The sequence below is a fragment of the Phalacrocorax carbo genome, chromosome 8 (assembly GCF_963921805.1).
Source record: "Phalacrocorax carbo chromosome 8, bPhaCar2.1, whole genome shotgun sequence".
NCBI lineage: Eukaryota > Metazoa > Chordata > Aves > Suliformes > Phalacrocoracidae > Phalacrocorax > Phalacrocorax carbo.
Window position 1 is genome coordinate 2,213,330 of NC_087520.1, and position 19,524 is coordinate 2,232,853.

A 19,524-nucleotide genomic window follows, 5' to 3' on the forward strand; every position below is an offset into this window, starting at 1 on the left:
GCCTGGCCACCTCGAAGGGGCTGGCTGAAGGCCACCTTCGGAGAGCCCTGGCTCGCCTGCGGTGCCCCAGCTTCAGAACTCTCCCAGGGTTATCAGCGCTTGCAAACCCACACCGACTAGTTTACAAATTACAAGGTCTCTGCAACCACAGAAACGGTGGGAGCGGCCGTGCCAGCAGGCAGCCCTTGGCTGGAAGCAGCTGCTCCACCATTTCCATGACCTTTTCACATGGCCCTTGTAAAGGTGAGGAGGAAGATGCTGGTCTTCCAGCTTGCTTCTTTTTGCTTTCAGTGCAGGACCTGTCAAGCTGTGAGACAGAGGACCCAGGTGTTGTCCCTACCACGGCTCTCTCCTTGGAGGAAACCCACTGCTGCCCTCCCACCCACGGGATGGGCACAGCAGCCACCCAGCACAGCCTTGTGCTCACCTCCTGACTTCTTGGTAAGGGCCTGGAAGGGACCAATTCACCCCACTTTACAGAATAACAAACAACCCAGGGGCGGCTGTGGAGCCACTTCGGTGGCACAGTTTCACAATGAACTTGCTGTGGTTCAGCAAACCTCAGGCACCTTGCATCTGAGGAACAGGAACCTCAGCGACCGAGGTCTGCAGGACGCGAGCCCAGCCCTGCAGGAAAACGAACTTGCTATGGTGTCAAAAACCCAACAAAACACCCGAGAGCTTGGCACATGGGACATGACCCCTGCTGCGGGCACCCCGAGCCTGCATGTGCCACTGGGGGTACACCACTGCCCTCCGTGCAGACCCCAGTAGAGCTTTTCGCTCTGGAAAACAAGCTCAGTAAATTGAGAAAAACTATGAGAAAGGCTAGCGTTATACTCGATAACAACTTGCTGCCTCCTGCACCTCTGCTGAGCAAACCACTATTTCCTGAATTGAGGTGTCAGGCATGAAATATTTCACATGCTGGAGCAACCGTCACCATCTGCTAAGTGACAAACAGAACTTCAGCCCTTCTTGGTATTCGATGCATAAATCAGGGTGCGTCCTGTGTGGCTGTTTGCGATTCTGTAATTGAAAACTCCCAGTCTTGCCTGGGGAAGTGGCTGTAAAAATGCTTGTATAGCCAGTGTAGATTTAGTCTAAACCACTTTCTATTGAAGTATTTCAATAACACGCCTAGCTGGGACATGCAGTCTAATGCTACCGCAGCAGGAGTGTTGCCAGAAGCGCCTGTGGGCTTCAGGTAAAGCCATACCTGAAGAACCAAAAACTTGCTTCCCCCAGTAGCCTCTTTTCCCCACAGCAAACATGGTTTTATCCTTCCCATCCACCCCATATCTCACCAGCGTGGTGAGCAGTGACTCGACCACTATCAAGGCCACACAGGTCTGGCAGGCTGATCATTGCATAAGCATTTATTTTCGCTCTTGTCCCTCCAGGCACTAACTGATTATCCCACCAAGTCCATGCCCAACAAGTGTCCTGCAGACAGCGTTGCCTGGGGCCACCAGCCATGTGTGGTGAAGGTGAGAAGACAGACCTCCACGCTTGGAAAGCATTGGCTTTGCCTGATAACCCCCTACCCACAGGAGCTCCTGAGAGGTCCCCTGTGCAAAAGCCACACATTATGTACTGTCACTTAAAAATATGCTTCCCCAACGTTATTCACAACACTTGCAAGAAGCACAGAGGAAAGGCTGATTGCTGGTGTCGGTCACAGCACAGGAGGGTCAGTGCTGTGGGGGCACGGGGGCAGATCTGGCCCTATCTGCTGCGGTCATGGGAACACTGAATTTGGTGTATCTGTGATTCATGCCCCAGTTCAGCCCTTCCCCTGCTCTGCACTCCATTGCGGAGCACCAGGTCACCTCCTGCTTGGGTCTCTGGGTCACACAGGCTTGTCTGTTCAGACCTCCACATCAATATACGTGAATAGAAACATACCCAGCAGATCGAAGGAAGAAATTATCCCCTCCACCCAGCACTCAGTAGATCACACCTAGAATACTGCATCCAGTTTTGAGTCCCCCCCAGTACAAGACATTGACAAACTGGAGAAATAAGCCCAAAAAGCTTGAAGCCACCAGCACAGCAGGGACACAGAGCCCTTGCTCTAAGAGAAGGGGGCAAAAGGGCCTTGTTCTGCTGGAGGAGGGGCTTTGGGGGGGCTCATAGCACCCTCCTGCTAGGGGCTTATTGAGAAAGTGGAGCCAGGCTCTTCCAAGGGTGCACGGTAGGAGCATGAGAGACAAAGGGGAAAAGCTGAAATTAAAGGTTCAGCCTGGGTATCAGGGGATGTTTTCTCCTGCAAGGACAATCCAGCAGTGGGACAGGTCACCCAGGAAGTTTTCCATCCTTGGAGGTCTCCAGGACCTGACTGGAAACAGCCCATGGCAACTTGGTCCGACCTTGTGACACACCTTGCTTGAGCAGGAGGTTGGACTAGAGTCATCCCAAGGACCCGCATGAATTATCCTACGAGACTTCTCTGCTATGTTCTTCCAACAGCAAGCAGATCCTTGCATGTGGTAGAGTTCCCAAGAAGCTCTTTGCTTTCTCCTCCTGCTTAGTGCACTGATTTACCATCTGTTTATCATCTTCCTTTAATCAGCAGCTGGCTTCCAGACCATGCTTTCAAAAGAGCTCTTTTGTTGTTAAGGTTTGTTTATGTTTCAGTTAAGGCCTGGTAGTAAGTCTCCTGTTCTTCCACACCGCACAGCCACAGGAATACAGCTATCGGTGGCTGTTCCCTCACTTGTACGATGTTTCTCCGCTGCACAGAAGAGCAGCGGCATAAAGCTCCCAGGTGAAGCCATCTATACCAGCTTCAACAGCAGAACTGAATCCCATCCACACTTTACATGGCATTTCTACCCGAGTCTTTCACACTAGCTCGGGCAATCTACTCACAGAGGTGCTGCCTTAATATTTGCTTTATCAAACTCCAAAAAAAGGACTCTAAACTTACTATCTGAGGAAAGCTGAATCATCAATATCAAGAAAACCTCCACCCCCAACCTAGAAATGTCAGACCAAAAGCTTTCCCTGAATAGGAAGGGGGGAATAACCTTTCCAAGCTGCTGCTGGAAGATGCAGAGGTCTATCTGCTCGCCCTGTTTCTGCCTCCAGAAGGACATCAAAGAGGGCACCACCAGCAGTTCTGCAAAGCCTTGAGAAGCCCTACCTGCCCTGGGGTTTGGTGCTCTTGCAGCTGTGCTCACAAGTGCTTTTAATTTCTCAAACAAAATAAACTAGATGCAGAAACCCAAAGCAGGAGAGATCCCTTGCCCTCTATCCAATGCGGCAAGCTCCTCTGAAGGCACTTTTAATGCACATTATTACTAAAATAAGCCACAACAGACATAATCCTCATTTCTTTACTGAAATACATAGCAGCAGAGAGCAATTGGCACAGACAGATTCGGAAGAGGCATTCGGTGTCTTAGAAGTTCTTTCCTTGTTTGCACACAATTCCAATTCACACAGGGGCAGAGGTTGCCTGCCCTCAGGCTTGGTCCCCATCCAGAGCATTGCAACTGGCAGACAGGAGAAACAGGCACAGGAGGAGGGTCCTGTAGAGTAGAAACAAAGAAAAGAACAGGTCCAGGAAAGGAAGAGAGGAAACAACAGAAATACTGAGGAAAAAAAACAGAAAAGGAAAGGCCAGAGCCAGTAAGAGTTTGGCTTCAGTCTATGAATGAAGAAAAAAAAAAAAAAAAGGGAAGAAACAGTTTCATTTTTTCTTAAAATGCAACACTTACTGTGCTGGAGACGCGTCTGTGCAGGCAGCTCCACCAGCAACGTTTTCCTCTCCTCACGGCACTCAGTAATGCTCTTCAATCATTTTAATTCACGTTAATCAATGAGAGCCCACAGCACCCACTGCATGCAAGTGATTATGTTTATTTAATACTCTTGCAAGGATAAAGTGGCATTAAAGCCAAGAATGACTGCAGATGTTTTAAGCCACATGTAGCTCAAACAACAAGATGCAAATTTCCTTAGTGTACTTCTAAAACTGGCATTAGAAACCCCAGATCAAGAGCTATTAAAACCCAGACCCTGTACTTTACCTGCCCTTATTTCTCAACACAGTGTCCCAGAAAATTAGCTTGGGGTCTCCTCTCTAGCCCCAGGATACCAGCGAGCCAGTGCACCCCCACCATCAGGATTGTACTCCTAGTTTCTCTCAACCCCGTCTATCCTTAGGTAACAAGCAATAAACATTTCAAACAATATCAGAGTACCTGGCACAAAGAGGAGCTGATGTGATGCAGGCTCCCAGCCTGGCTCTGCTGCACATCACTGCAGGGGCAGATCCCGCTTAGCCCACAGCCGGGGCTTTGTAGAGCTGGCCCTGCTGCCCCAGGAGACCTGCTTTCAGATAAATGGACCTACTGGCTCTTTTCCTTCCTCCCTGTGTTAAATAACATCGACTACAATGCCTTTGCTGATAGCAGGATGCAGCCAGCGAGACACGCCGCTGGCTACGCTGCCCCATGGAAAGCCCGGAGTATGGCAGAGTGCTGAGCTCAGATGAAGAGCTGCAGCTGCCCATTACAACATTCAAATGCAAAGGGAAACAAAAAACACGCACAAGGTAAACAGCAACCCATTGGAGCATACCAGAACCCAGCAGTATACAAAAATGCATTGCAGGAGCTCTGCCCCCGATTTCCTTTTTCCTTACAGCTCTGGAAATAATCGTTGCAAAGGTCAGGGGCTTTTGGGACAGCTGCTCATCAGCAGGCAGCTGAGGACACTTGGGAGCCAGGTCCCAAAACCCCACCGTTTCCAGCCTGATCTTTCCTACTGATCTCCCACCTGGTGACCATCATTTGTGAGAGGAGCTTTGGTGACAGCAATACCTGGCGGAGGCACAGAGGGGTGCCCGGGGTGGGGAGGGACCAGCTCGGTGGTCCGGCTGTCAGAGCCCAAAGGTAGCTTGGGTCTGAACCTGCTCCTTTCTGGCAGTGCATGATGAAGGGTCTCTTGGAAATAAGCAAATTCTTAATTGTTTTTTTAATGTTGAAGCAGTACCAAGGCTCCTGGCCAAAATCAGCATTGAATTGTGTTAGTTTCTGTACAGATACACGCACAGAATCCCAGGTTGGAAGGAGGCATGGTCGGTTTAACACCCTGCAGGAAAGCACAAGCACCGTACGAGCAAGAATTAACACCCCGACCGCGGGTGCGCGTTGCACCATCAGAGCTGCTTTCCTCCCGCTCCTCGCTGTTGCGCACCGTGACCCCAAATGGCAGCACCATCCCTGGTGGAAAATCCCAGGGCACTGGGGTGGAACCAGCGCTGATTAAACACCCGAAAAGTTACAAACCTGCAGAAGCAGCAATACAGCCGTGAGCTGTGTTTACAGGGTATTCGAGATACAAGTTGGTGTCCGTTTTACTTTAGTATTAAAGGACAAGGATCTGGCACAAAGTTTGATAGAAGAAAAAGCTGGCAGAAGGGTCTAGCTAAAAGGAAGAGTGGGGAAAAGCTGGCTGTAGGCAAGAGTTGAGGAGGACAGAGATTATTTCCGTGGCCAGGGCCCTGCAGATAGCATGGTGTAAACACCTTGCTCTAGCTTGCATTGCTAGTTGTCGTAAAAGAGAGAAACTTGTAGAAAGGATGATAAATGCCCATTTGAAGACAAAATGCAATAGGAATATCAAAGATTTCATTTTAAATAGCTAAAGTTTGTCTTGGTCCAAGGGTCAGAAATCCTTGGCAAGCAACTGGTGCAAAGGGCCTGAAGCCGATGAAAGAGGCAGTATTAGGAAAAGGGAACTGAAGCAATATCTACTGATGGGAAAAGGCAAGTGGCCAGGGATATTTCAGCTGGTTTCACATCCAGGCACCTCCTTCCACACACAGTCGCTCCACTCCTGCTTTACAACGAGCGGGAAGGCGAGGGGTCCGCAGCAGACCCCGATTGCCAGGGTATCAGGGTGCCGAGGGAAACACACCGCTGTGCGGGGACTGATTCACAGGGCTCTTAGTTAAGCTATCATTTTTCCTCTTGTGCAAAAACTGCAATAGGGAAAGAAACCTCTTGGTCGCAAAGTCTGGTTTATGGATGCCAGACTTTACACGTTTTCTACCCAGGAGATAAAAATACTAAAACCAAAAGGATCTGTTTCTTGTGCTAGGTTTTAAGGACTATTTTGGTTCAGCAAATAACCGCGTAATGATAGAAGCAAGATGCAGAGTAAAGAGCGTTGCAGGTCCAGGCGGCACATTGCAGCTTGGTGCCCAAACACAGGTGGATGTCAGGAAGCCTTACAGAAATGCCGGTGTGAATTCGCACCGACCTCCTACCCAGCCGCATAGCTCCCTGGCTGAAGCACCTACGGCACACCTAAAGCACCAGGAGTTGCTCTGGGATATGGATGCACGTCAGGTTTTGTTGTGGTTTAACCCCAGCTGGCAACTATGCACCACCCAGCTGTTCGCGTGCTCCCCCTCGCTGGTGGGATGGGGAGAGAATGGGAAGAGTAAAATGAGAACACTTATGGGTTGACATAAGAACAGTTTAATAATTGACAATAATAATAATAAAATGAAATGAAAAGGAAAATAACACAAAAGAGAAAGAAATAAAACCCAAGACAGACAAGCGATGCCGATGAAAAACAATTGCTCACCCCCAAGCGACCGATGCCCCGCCTGCCCCTGAGCAGTGCCCCCCCTCCGCCCCCCAGCTCGCCCCTGGTTTACACACCCAGCACGGCATCGTACGGCACGGAACATCCCTTGGGCCAGCTGGGGCCAGCTGTCCCGGCTGTGCCCCCTCCGGCTTCTCGGGCATCTCCAGCCTTCTCGGTCAGCAGAGCACGAGAAGCTGAAACGTCCTTGGCTCAGCAGCAACTAAGCCATCGGTGTGTTACCAACGTTGTTCTCATCCGAGCTCCAGACCACAGCACTGTACCAGCTACTAGGAGGGAAATCACCCCTATCCCAGCTGAAAGCAGGACAGGTTTGGGCGTGGGGATCACAGGACACCCCAGAGTAACGTAACCCCAGGCTCGCACCTGTGGGGACAGCACAAGCCGGCGCAGCAGGCAGCGAGCAGGGATGCTCACACTCGCTATGGTTGTAGCATCTGCGTTACCTCTCTCAAAATGTGTGGTTGTGTGGGTTTATTTTAGAATAGCCAAGTACATGTGAGGGTTTATGTTTCTGCTTTCTTCTATTTACATACAAATAAAAGACATGACTATATCCCAGCACCACAACAAGCAGCCTCATGCAACGAGCCAGCAGACAGCAGCCCTGGCTGCACCCAGAGAGGCTGGGCTTGGTTTAATTTCAAACGTAACTCTGCCAAACCAGGGACTCCCCACTTCTTCCCATGGTAACTCGCGGCGACGAACGGTGTTTAAAGACGCGTACGGAGAGGCTGTTTTACTGCAAGCGGTTCTTCGGCGCCAATTTGTAACTCGTGTTCTCGGGTATCGGCTGCTTCATCTCAACCTGCTTTGGATTTTGGCAATGAAGTTTAATGAGGTTAAAGTAAAACCTCTCAAAGATTGAGAAGGAAAAAGCTCTGTATTTTGGAAAGAAAGGGGTTTAAAGAGCGGTTGGCCAGTTCAGGGCACAGGCAGTGAGAAAGTGGAGTGCTGTCCTAGGGTTTCTCAGTTCAAATCAGTCTCACCCCACCTGAACACCTGTAGCTGCCGGGGGTCCTGTGCACAGTGGCTGGGCGCTTCTACCCGGAGCAGCTTTTTCTCTTCTATCAAAGTGAAATCTGGCATCTCCATGACCACCAGCTAATGCAAAATTTCTAGTGCAAAAGAGGGAACCGGCATGGCCAGAGACGCCCGGATCCGCCGTTAATTCACGGCAGAATGCAGCGGGTTCGCACCGCCCGGCGTGGGCTGTGCCGGCTGGACCGCGCCGGTGCCTGCTGCAGGGATGGAGGAGGAGTGCGAGGGAAGGCTGAGCGTGACCTGGACACACAGCCTGTGTTGTGGCCCCATCTTGAAATGCATAACAAGGATGATGCAATTTACCACAGGCCCATTTTTCACAATCTTTTATCAGAATCATTTAGAAACACCAGCAGAGACTAGTGAAGCAGCGGTGCAATGACTGAACTTACCCTCACCTCAAGCAGCCTGGGAAATACTAACCACAAACTTGAAGTGAATATATCCAAAGCCACAAGGTTTTTTTTTCTTTTTTCTTTTTTTTTTTCTTTTTTCTTTTTTTTTTTTCCCCCAGCTCATCAGCCATGATACTTTATGGAGACATTTGTAATACTGCAGAAAACAAGAACTGAAAATTCCAGAGGTGCATTTTATGCAGTATGAAATATGGTCTCCTCCAGTTTCATATCTCAAATTTGTCTTTTGCTGTATTCCAGTATAATATTCAGCTTGAACGGAGCTGTATAATGGCATATATGAACAAATATGTTACATGTGCAAAGGAGAAATGAATCCTGATGGTATCTTTGAGGAAATTTAAATCTGAAATCTGAACTAAAATAGGTTTCTTCAAAGATTTTTTTCCCCCAAACCTGTTTTCTTTAAACTACTATTTAACACACTTAATTTAATTTTCAGTGCAGCAGATGTTACTTACCAAATGCTTTCTAAATAATATCCGATTATTGTGCAGTACTGTATTTTACACTGAGAAATCTATATGGAGTTGCACAGCTAGTTGAGGAGCTGGTGCCTGGTGTGAGATAAAACTGGTCCCTGTTTCAAACCTCCTGCAAAAAGTCTGACAACCCCAGAAGACTAGGTTATTAAGCTACCACATGCACGTTCATTCTGCCATGTCCCCTCGTGCCTGTGGCAATAGGAGGTCTATATTTCTAATGCATTCAAAAGCCCAATTTCTAATGAACCAGGTTGTTCCAGGAAGGCAGAGAGACCTCCTGAAGAGAGGGATTAAAGTGGGATGAATTATTTCAGCACAGGTTGGTCTTTATTTTGTGTTAGGTAGAGGAAGCCCTTGCTGGGGGCTCCTGCTTTTGAGCATCTGGCCAGTGAAATCCAGAAACAGTCTGATAATGATCTTGGTAGGGTCAGAGCCTGAACGTCAGTGAAGATAAATCAAGCAGTAACAGATGCGTGAGCGAAGTCAAACCTTTGGCAGCAAGATGTTGTAAGGTGGAGGCTCCCCTTCATCCCCATTACAACACGGCTGAGTGCCAAGGCAGCCAGCTGGTTCCATTGAAATGAAACCACTTCTCTGGAAGTGACCTAAAAATACACACGCAGCATGCCAGCCTTCCCAAGGCTTGCACACCGAGCAGACACAGGCCACGTTCTGGCTGCAGATTGCACAAGAAATGCCAAAATCAAGATCTTAATCTTTACCATTTGCAAAGCACATGGCTGTGAGCCTGAATTCGGATTCAGGACTAACTTGACCGCCTTTCTTCTGCATTTCCCTGCGGAGTCCCCTTGTCACGGTAGACACCCAACAGGCGCCGGATGGCGAGAGCTTTCCCTTGGCCGTCGCCGAGCCGCTGGTCGGGAGCGCCGGAGCTGCTGGCTGTGCGGACCATCGACTGCTCCTTCCCCAGAAACCCCCTCCACATCCCCACTTCCATGGGGAAAGTTTCCCAGCCTTGGCTTCATCCCATGACTCTTCTGGGTATAAACCATGCATCAAGTGCTGTAAGGAAAGGGACAATGTTAACATATTGGGTGTTACTGTGTTTCTAGATTGGCTGATAGAAAGTATTCCTTCTTTGCCAAAGTGTGTTCATTTCTTCACATCTGATGTCCATTCTCCCTGCGGGTGTTGTATATACATATATATATGTTTTTAAACACTGGCATCAAGAGAGCTAACAGTGTTACTTTTGGCATATTTTATAAAGCTCTTCTCCAAACACTGTCACTGAAGCAGTCACTGGCGGGTCTGGCTACACCCTGCCAACCACCTCCCATCTCACAACCTTCCTCTGGCTATGTTCCCTTACAGTGGGAAAGCACCATCATCTTCCTCCCCCTGGATCCCCCCCATGTGAGGGGGACAGCAGGGGCTGCCCTGCAGAAGGCTTCAGCATGGCAAGATGTGAAGATGGAGAGCTGCGTTTTTCTAACGCTCCTACCCTGAAGTCATTTCCAAGACAAAAATTCTCCCCTTGCAGTCCAACCGGAAGATGAAAACTTAGATCAGGGAGCCTAAAATTTTTGTAGCCCTCCACCAACAGCCTCTGCTTCCCAAAACTTTATCCATTCCAGCCTACCCAGCTCACCATGAAAAATGATTTCCCATATTCCTCACCTCCTGCACTGTCTTAAGGTGCTTTAACTGTCTAACATCTGCTTTCCCCATGACCCGAGATAATGTTCAAACGCCTGGACGGGACACACCTCGCACACCCTCCAGCCTGTAACAAGAACCAGCCGGAGGTGTCCGACCGCACTGGGACTCGCAGGTTTTCCACCGCCTCGTCCTGCGCAATGGCTCGGAGCATCGTCCAGTGACTAACATAGGGATTGCTGCCGGCTAGAAATAGAGTGGGGAGGTATCTGAAGCTCTCGGCTTTATGGCTACCTAAGCAATAAAACTCAAGCAAGTTGTGTATAATGAGAAATAGGAACCAAGCCAGGGAGTTCTGTGTCACTGAAGATCTGAGAGATGGCTCTGGCACGGGGACAAGCTCCAGATGCGCTACTTAACAGGGTGCAGCACCCAGACATGCTTTTAAATAAAAGTGAGAGCCAGGGTGTCAGAGATGAAGGCACAGAGACAGTGCCTCCCAAACCCCGAGTGCCCCCCGCCAGGAGCCGCGTCTCCCAGCAGCGGTGCACCCCAGCGCCCCTCTGCACAGCGGCTCCTGCGGCTTCGTGCCGTCCCATCTCAGGAACCCCTCTCCTCAGCTTGCTCGGAGCCTGCAGCAGGTTTTTGGAGGCACCACTTGTTTCTGTTTCATACCTTTCCCACAAGCTGCTTCCCCTCGTGGAGCACAGCACGCAGAGCTCCGCTTCCACGTGTGAATCCACCGCCGAAGCTTGAAATTCCCCTACCAGCTCCGTGCGAGCAGGGAAGCTGGAATTACCCCGGGCGAGGATGGCTAGGTACAGCGACGCAAAGAGACCGAGTGGTTTGATGCAAAGTCGCACAGGGTGTCAGGCTGGGGCAGGAGTGGAGCATCTCCCAACACTCGGGTTGTGCACAGCGAGGTTCTGCTCTTCACGCTTCATCCCTGAGCCGGTAACGGTCCACGGAGCCAGGAGACGATAATGGTCCATGGGGGAAACCCGCCGTGCCCGGGAATGCAGATCTACCATGGGAAAACACAAAAGAAGCGGTCCTTCCTGAGCAATAATTAGCATTTTCTCCCAAAACAAACAGACCTAAGTTATCACTGGAATGATTCTGTCCCCTAACAAGGAGGCACCATAAAAGGGCTCGGAAAAATGAGGGTGCTTGCAGCGGAAAAATAGCAGATGTGAGGGAAATTCTCACTTTGCCTCCAAAGAAAAAAAAAAACCAAACCAAACCAAATGATACCTGGCTTTCTTCAGCAGAAAACAGAAAAACTTTGTCTGCAAAATGTAGAAAAAGTTGTTCAGAGGAGAAGAGGGAGGAAGCAGGACAGAGGAGAAAGAAGAGGGCAAAGCTATCTTCCATAAATCACCAAAAACTGGACAATTCCTGTGGGAAGCACGTCATTTATACAAATATTTTGGTTTGCTTTCAACCCCCTCTAATCCCTTATATTTTTAAATCAAATGTAAGATGAAAAACTTCACAGGAAGTTTTCTCTGCTCCAAAAAAAAAAGAAAAATCACAAACTAATAATTTTCTCTTTGTTAAAGAAGAAGGTTATGAAGCACACTGCCTAGGAGGATGAACTTTGGAAAGATAACAGGGAAGTGTCAGCCCCTCCATCAGGGCCAGCGGGACAGAGAACACAGCGACCAAACCAGATGTCGTTTTTGGGAAGTCCCACATCACACACACTGCATTCGATTAGAAAAACAAAGATTGACTACCCAAGAATGAACTTTAATTAAAATAAAAGTAGGCACTTCTTTGCTTCCAGAAGTCAGAATATTTAAAGGCTGGAGCATCTCATGATATTTTTTACCCAAGGTGAGTGAAGTGGTTTGGGTATCTATGTCTTAGATCCAAAAGCAGATTTCCCTTTACCTGCTTACAGGCTTGGAAAAAAAAAAAAAAAAGACTTTGACTTAGAAAGATTAGAAACGCTTCTCCACATTTCCTGGGCTGGGCCGGAATGAGAAATTAGAAATACTACCCCCTTTCACTTCTGATTTTAGCCAAACCAAACAGCAAGTACCAGAAATCAAGGTGAGGCGGGGGAAGGGAATGGGACACAAGGTCCCTATGTGAAATTTTCTACATTTTTGTGGTTTTTTGATGCACCAGAAATGTTCAAAAGACTCAAGTACCTTTCAACCAAGCCATCAACAAAATTTAGCCTCCCAGACCTTCTTGGATGGCTGCAGCAAAGCAACATACAGCACCGAGGTTTGATTTCAGGCAGCCTCAGGTGTCAGATAGGTTTGGACACATCTCCCTTGCAAGGGGATACCTCTTGCAGTAACCTCATTTCCTAGAACTCAGGTGACACAAAGGCTTGTGCTCTGTGAGCCGCCCGAGCTGCACTTCGTCCCTCGTGCTCGTTGCCACACTGAAGGCTTTGCTCAGCAGGTGAAAAGATGGGGAAAGTATTGGCGAGGTCCCTGGTGAAGCAGCACGCCTTCCAAGGTGTCTCCAGGCACCCAGGGTACCACGCAACTAGACCAGTTCAGACCCTTTGAGACAGCCATTATTTTGGATGCTTACAGAATACCATCTTAGCGGTCCCCGTCCCCCACCCCAGTGAATCTCTCCACGGGCTCCAAACACCACACTGCCCAGTTTGCAACGGGTGTCACTGGGGTCTCCATCACTTCGCCTCCCCTCCCTGCCAGCGGGAGCAGATGGCCATGTAGGGGACCCCTGACCTAGCTCTTAGTCAAGCTAATGGTGGACTCCAGGATCTCGTTGCCAACCAGCAGGAACACAAATGTGCTCTAACGCGAAGTAAACCAGAAGCACCCGTGCAGGAAGGGAAGACCTGATCTCTTGGTGGTTTCAGTCTTCGATCTACCACCAGCATTGTCCAAGCTCAGGACCAAATCTGAGCTCTTGAAGCTTGCAACATCTCCCCGTCAGCAGGCCGGGTAAGGCTGGAGCCGTGCCTAGTGCAGGAAGCAGAACTAGCGAAGAGCCTGACATTTAATGGCAGAAGTAACCATTGCCTGCACAGCATCTACAAAGAAAGGTCTCGGCCTCGAAACAACCCCTTCTAGTACAGTGATCAAACAGCTCTGTGTCATGTGAGATGGACTAATCATCAGGGCCACATGATCAGATTAATCAAATTTATCTTACTGTTGCAAAAGAAGATAAATCTGTATTATTCTGTGACTCCTTGCTGACTAAATAAACCATTAATTAATTCTGGATAAAAAATAAATAGGCCCAACACTGTCCTATTCTTTCTGGTGTAAGCCCCCACCGCCTCAAAGGCAGCTTAACATGAGTCTCTGAGCTTGTGCGCTATTCATCTCCTGTATTTCTTTTCTTTTCTTAGCATATGCACAGAACTTGATTTAAAGCATTTTTCTTGATGGAAGAAAAGCCCAGTTTCATACCTGCTCCCCTCTCCAGCACATGGGACCGCTGACACAATGGGGCAGATGGACCAACTCCTTACCGACAGGCAGACACTATTCAAGATGGTCCACACGGCTGTGCGTGCGCCTCCCAGAACTCATCGGTTAGAGCTGGGTGTCTTGAACCAAAGTCCTGGTGAGCCACCGGACCACGAACACTTTGGGAACTGGCTCTAGCTTTGGCTACTCCCTGCGACACTGGCTGAGCGGACGAGCCCGCAGCTTCGCCAGCGGCCCTGTCCCAGGGCGGATTTCTACTAATTTAAAATTCAATCTGTGAAGATGAGTGAAATTCTGCAAAGTAGCTCCTCTCCTTTATTTCTGACATTTTCATTCTCTGGAATAGGGAATGTACATAACGAGGAGCAAGTCAGATTGTTCTCGTCCTCCGAAAACTGTATTTGGTATGTATTTCAGATTATTTTCTTTAATAGATATGAAGGCACTGCTTAATGGCATCCTGTCAACAGTCAGCCGGATGTTCCCCCTCCAACACAAAACATGCCCTTTGAATGATGCAATTAATAAGCAACAACCATCAGGCAGAATTATACTGGAAAAATAAAAGAACAAATCCTTGCAAAGCCTCCAGTTAGGGATGCTGGGATAATGATTTTGACGAGTGGCATAAAAAGGCAACCCCTTTCCTAACACCTCTTTTCTTACCAGTATTTCCCACACAGCTGCAACCGGGTGCATCCATCCACCACCCATTTAAAAGTGCTTTTTAAATCCAAAGTGATGGTACCATCTTCAGGACACTTTCATACATAATTTCCACGCATGAACACAGAGGTCCTACAGCACATGCACGTTCCCTGGTTTCCTCAGCCCAGCTCCTCTCCTGTCATCCTCTACATCAAAATTTCCAATATACCTATTTCATAAGTTATTTACCTCTACAAAATATTTAGAGATGAAAGCCAGTATGCCTGCCATTTAGAATCACAGAATTATTAAGGTTGGAAAAGACCTCCAGGATCATCAAGTCCAACCCCCAACCCAACACCCCCAGGCCTCTGAGCCATGCCCTAAAGTGCCATGTCTATGCATTTGTTGAACCCCCCCAGGGACGGTGCCTCCCCCCCCTCTCTGGGCAGCCTGTGCCAGGGCCTGACCGCTCTGGCAGGGAAGGCATGGTCCCTAATCTCCAGCCTAAACCTCCCCTGACGCAGCCTGAGGCCGTTCCCTCTCATCCTGTCACTGGTGACTTGGGAGCAGAGACCGACCCCCCCCTCACTCCAGCCCCTCTCAGGCAGCTGCAGAGAGCGAGAAGGGCTCCCCTCAGCCCCCTCTTCTCCAGGCTAAACCCCCCCAGCCCCCTCAGCCGCCCCCCAGCACACTTGTGCTCCAGACCCTGCCCCAGCCCCGCTGCCCTTCTCTGGACACGCTCCAGCAACAGCCTCCAAGACTTGGAGCTGTGTTACCTGTAAAGGTGGCTCACAGCAGCAGATGGACTTTCCTCACTCGCAGGGTAAACAGTTTCAAAGAGTATATTTTATATACACTTTTTTTTTTGGTAAGTTGGAGTAGTTACTCTGCCAGTAACAAAAGGCAGAGCCACGAAAGAGAAGAGTGGAAACAGCTGATGTAAACTCCAGGACAAGCCCTTGGAGAACCTTGATCACTTCTCAACCACTTACATTTGTCTGGGATTGACTCACGCATTGTCCCGGGAAGCAGCTCCCTTTGTACCCTGTATTTAGAGGGCTTCAGGCCATGTTTAGGCTGAATTTCCCTGTACAATAGCGGTGGCTGGTGTGAGTCCTACTTGTTTATGTAGCTAATGGAAACTCATATAAACTGGCATCGCTCTCATGGCGTCCGTCACCTGCACCTCGCACCCAGCCAACACCATTTAGAGGCATTAACAAGCGACAGGGATCACTCAGTCACATCACGAACCAAGACGAAATCAAATACTTCGATGCGCAGAGCATCGTTTGTCTCAAATAACTAAAACATATTGAAATCTGAGTTGTTTGGAACCTTCCCATCGCAGCACTTTTGTCTCAGAAAACACGATTATATCGAATGGGGATTTCCCACAAGTACATTTGGATTTTGATTAAGTCACCCCATGTAAATATAAAATCAAAATAAAATGTTTCAGTTGTGCTTATTAAAAAAACCCACAGTTGAAATGAGCTGAAATATTTAATATTTGCTCAGCCTAGCTGTGACCTGTGTCCACTCGACCTACCATCAAGCCATGAAATTTCTACATGATCTTTGCACCCTCTGACCCCAGTTCTGGGGTCAGAGTCCTAAGCCAGACAACATCGCTTGTCACACAATCTATTTAACCTTTAATTAAATCTTTGTGCTACCCCATGGACGTTCATGACCACTAACGAGATTGTTCCCAAGGGGATGAAATCTGCTTCCCAACGTACCCTGCCCTTTTTCGCTATGAAGGAGCACCAGGGTGGGAGACCGCCCCCAGAGCGGGGCTCAGTGGAGACTCTTCTTATGCTGTATTTGGAAAGGATGACCAAAAAAACCTGAAAATTTGAATTTTTGTCTTCATACCTGACAAATCCTTTTATCTCCATTAACGCCCAGTAGCACGCTCACAAGATAAGAAGAAAGCGTTGAGACCAACAGTTACATAACACAGGTAATATTAAACAGTTGAGTCAGAGTAATTATGTCAAAATTTCCTGCGGAGATTGTGTTTCATTTGCTTCTGGGTTTGTTTGGTTTTTTTTTTTCCCCAAAGTTCATACAAGTACTTTTTCAAGCCCTCCAAAACCCAGCCAATAAGTGTAAGTTGACCTTCAAACGTGCGAGATGCTAGAACAGGTGAATTCCTCAAGACGCAGCGAGCCCTCGCCAGGAGATGTGGCATCACCTTCCTCCTGTCACACCCTGGCTCCTCACGCTTCAGCAGAAGCCGCAGCTCTCGGGAGCTTTGCTGACCATGATGCAGCCTGGTTTTTGCAGCTATTTTCGGCACCGCCGCTGTAGAGCGGCCAAGTTCACAGACGTATTTGTGTGATATTATTTTTTTTTTTTATAACTTCCTCCAAGTAGGTCTTTTTTTTTCCATACTGAGCCCAACATTTTTACTCTTCCTAGGTCAACAAGAAGGCATCTTGTCTTGGCATCACGCCTATCTGCCCGGCCCAGTTGCAGCATTTCTTACGAACGATGCCAGCTGGCGGTGGAGCAGGCTGGGAGGGGGGGGAAACGCAGCTTATTTGCTAAGAGCCCATCAAAACCTATCTCTGTAGAGCAGACTCAGCCCCTTCAGAGCTAAAAGGACAAGGCTTTGGGTGCTTTCCCACAGGAAGGCAGTTCCCAGGCAGCTTCCCACTGGGTGCACGCTTCGGGGACTGAAGGCGATGCTGTTTTTCTTCCATTTTTATGACTGTTGTTGAGCCTGCGTTGGGTTCCCCATCCTGCTGGGGACTTCACTGAGAGCTTGGTATGTGCCAAGGCTCTGAGCTACTGCCCCGCTTGAAAGCGGAGGAGAAGGTGGAGGAAATGACACCGGCGAGGTGTCAGGGCACAAGCACTGCGAGCAGACACACATCCCTGACGTCAGACATCCTGCAAAGCACAGAAAGCTCCAGCTGCCCTACAGCCCTCCAACTCGAGCCCACGGTACACAAGGTCCATGCAAGAGTCTTGGATGTACAGAAACGGCTTCAGGTTGCACCAGGGGAGGTTTAGATTGGATATTAGGAAAAATTCCTTCACCGAAAGGGTTGTCCAGCACCGGCACAGGCTGCCCAAGGAAGTGGTGGAGCCACCATCCCTGGAGGTGTTTAAAAGACATCTAGATGTGGCGCTTGGGGACACGGTTTAGTGGTGGGCTTGGCAGCGCTGGGTTAGTGGCTGGACTTGGTGATCTTCAAGGTCTTTTCCAACCTAAATGATTCTATGATCAAGTAAGTGCTGGTATCACTCTTACACATGCTGGTTTGCAACAGCAGAGGACTGATCTCTAATCCTCTGCTCTTGTACACTCATAAAAGGCTAACTGTAGGTTTGGAGCCGGTTGGAGGTGCTGCGAGCGCTGCGGCTGAACTCAGGCTCTGAAACCAGCTCTGGGTCCCGACAACCGCAGACACGGAGCCATTCCTGCAGGTTTTTCCCACATGCTAATTCACCCTGTGGGGTCCAGAGCTGCCCCAAGCTCCAGCTCCCCACCCCGAGAGCTCACCCTGTAGTTCAAGTTCAGAGGTTATTAATAACACACGTAAGGGGAGGGTGGAGGGCAAGCCATCTTGTGGGTTGGAAGCAACCAGGCTGAAACGCTCAGAGCATCAAACACAAGTGGACATTTGATGTACTCCAGGGTTTTTCTTCCCTTTTTCAATTGCCACTTTGATTCTTTGACATTTTCTTTTTTTTTTTTCTTTTCCGGCATGCAAATGTTACTTCACGCTCTTCCTGTTCTCACATCATGTGTATGCGGTGAGCTTTCTCACAGCAAAATTAGCTAAAAGCTTTAAAACCTAAAACACAGGGGGGTTGCCAAGGAGGAGAGACTTCGTATGCACCCTTGCCCGACACCCGCAGCTCTAGAAAAACACCCCGGAGGCTCCTGAACCAACCTGGCCCAGCCTTCAGCCAACAGCCCCTTTCCAGAGATGCAGATTAGGTGTTTGCTTTTGGGGCCAGACCACGAGCGCCTAATTCTCAGCTTCACTCACAACACTCGCTTCCTCATCCATGTTAACCACTTTGCCAGCTGCAAAAAAAACCCTAATCTGCTCTTCTTGGACTTGCAGCACTTGGCCACCAAGCCCCCACAAAAACCAGAGCTTTCCGGTTGATTGACACTGAAATCAGTGCGTAACCCTGGTTGCAGCCCCAGGTCCACTGTAACCCCCCCAGCACGGGCAATCCCACCCGTGCATCCTTCCCACGCGAACAAACCAGCCGTGGAATTACAGGGGTACGAGCACTAGCGTTAGAAATCCATTGCGATGCGATGGGAAACGCAGTGTGGTTACCCCGCTGCCAAAAACAAATGACCAAATAACTGAAACGCGGATATTGGCGTCGAGGCTCGCGCAGCCCGCGATACCCGGGGTGGTTGGTGGATGGATCTAAAAGCTCAAGAATCGCCAGCCTGGGAACAGCCCCGCAGACCTGGGGCGCCCACGCTTTACTTCCAGCTTCCTAAGGGATGTGGCTGGGCAAAGCTTTGGCAGACCCTCACGATGCCCTTTTTGCCCTGGGTGGCTTAACCTCAATATTCAGTTATAGTATTGGATTTTGGCCCTCAGGCTCCCGGCCCAGGCTCAGCCCTGGGTGAACTCCCTGTGTCTGCTGGCAGCACCCACCAGAAAGTACAAAAGGCAGGGCAGGGCTGCAGCAGGGACGGGGCACAGCCAGCAGCTGTTACGGCCCTGAGAAATAGCTGAGTCAGCCCTCCACGTGATAAACTGTTGACTCATATTTTCAGTTTCTTTTGGTTTTAATCAAAATGCATCTGTTGCAAATTCACGTGACGCCAGGCTCCCCCACAAAACCCTCCCAGACGGATTTGCATTATTTGGAGTAAAATCCACCCCCCTCCCATATTACCTAATTACCTTAAAATGTCCATTGCAGTGTTTTTCAATAGCAAATGCGATTCCTAAGGTCATGTTTGTTCTAAAAGAGCCCAGATACCTAGTGAGGATACAGATGCCGTCGAGGACGAGCTGAAACCATGGCTCGCAGCTCTGGCGGGCAGAGCACCCCACGAGCAGGGAGATCTCAGCCCTGCGGTTCTGAAGGCGCAGGAGAAAGCAAGAGGCAGTTCAAAGGCAATTAACACGAGAGCAATAATCAGAAATGGGAAACGGCACACATCGAGGGAGTTGACCACAGGAACATGCCTTCGGCGCGACCTGCCGGGACTGCAAATGCCAGCGGGCGAGTTGGAAAATGGGCGCG

The 19,524-nt window shown here is 49.2% G+C and overlaps 1 long non-coding RNA gene across 5 annotated transcripts; it reads right to left on the bottom strand.

The window, feature by feature from the left end:
- Positions 1-6,665: 6,665 nt before the first annotated feature.
- Positions 6,666-17,072, bottom strand: LOC135314640 (uncharacterized). 5 transcript variants are annotated; one of them, XR_010374139.1, is made up of 4 exons: positions 16,405-17,072; positions 12,355-13,963; positions 10,871-11,219; positions 6,666-9,598 (listed from the first exon to the last, which is right to left on the bottom strand). It is a non-coding gene; the product is annotated as an uncharacterized LOC135314640 (long non-coding RNA). The 5 variants fall into 5 exon arrangements; XR_010374135.1 differs by having other exon boundaries at positions 16,159-17,072; XR_010374136.1 differs by having other exon boundaries at positions 13,606-13,963; positions 16,159-17,067.
- Positions 17,073-19,524: the final 2,452 nt, after the last annotated feature.